The following is a 664-nucleotide window of genomic DNA, read 5'->3' as shown; positions in this document are numbered from 1 at the left end:
GGTGACGATGTTGTAAGAGGCAGGGTCTCGCTCCACCAGACACGTCTCTGTGAGCGCCAGGATCCTCCTCACAGGCTCCTGAGACCAACACAACCACGAGCATGCATCAGATCCACCCCACACACACCAGAAAGCCCATCAGGTGCAGAGCTGATCTTACCGTGTGCCGCGGCGTGATCTTCTGCACGATGAACTCGGTCAGTGAGGTGATGCACTCGTCCGAACCGTACTTCCCCAGACGCTCGCCAAGGAAGCCCTCGAACGCCAGAAGCTCCTTACGCAGGCGCAGCGTGATGCCGATGAAGCTCCCGGCGTGTTCGATCGCACTGCGAATGATCTCGTCACGGTGCTCGGACGCAAACAGATGCTGGAGTGAGAGAGAGTGAGAGAGAGGAGGTGAGTTCTGAGTGAATCACAGGTCACTCTGTGCTGAATCAGGACTGAACACACACCAGTCTGCCGAAGCCTCCATACAGCACACAGAAGCCTCCCTGATAGTCGGAGAGCTCGGCGAAGCCCTCCACGCAGCGGTAGTCGTACGAGCAGATCACGCGGTTGCTCTGAGGGTCGATCTGATCGATGCCTCCCGGCGTGACCTCCAAACACACGCTCCTCCGCGCGTCGCTCCAGTGATGCTTGAAGCAGTTATAGCGCTGAGGAAACA

General features: G+C 58.3%; 1 long non-coding RNA gene across 1 annotated transcript; it reads right to left on the bottom strand.

Annotated features, from left to right (window-relative positions):
- Positions 1-648, bottom strand: LOC107735177 (uncharacterized). Its single transcript, XR_001639318.1, has 3 exons — positions 453-648; positions 161-367; positions 1-78 (listed from the first exon to the last, which is right to left on the bottom strand). It is a non-coding gene; the product is annotated as an uncharacterized LOC107735177 (long non-coding RNA).
- Positions 649-664: the final 16 nt, after the last annotated feature.

Source organism: Sinocyclocheilus rhinocerous, unplaced genomic scaffold (assembly GCF_001515625.1).
Source record: "Sinocyclocheilus rhinocerous isolate Xijiao unplaced genomic scaffold, SAMN03320098_v1.1 C35849104, whole genome shotgun sequence".
NCBI classification, from domain to species: domain Eukaryota; kingdom Metazoa; phylum Chordata; class Actinopteri; order Cypriniformes; family Cyprinidae; genus Sinocyclocheilus; species Sinocyclocheilus rhinocerous.
The sequence above is the reverse complement of the archived record's forward strand: the minus strand, read 5'-3'. Positions and strand labels throughout refer to the sequence as shown.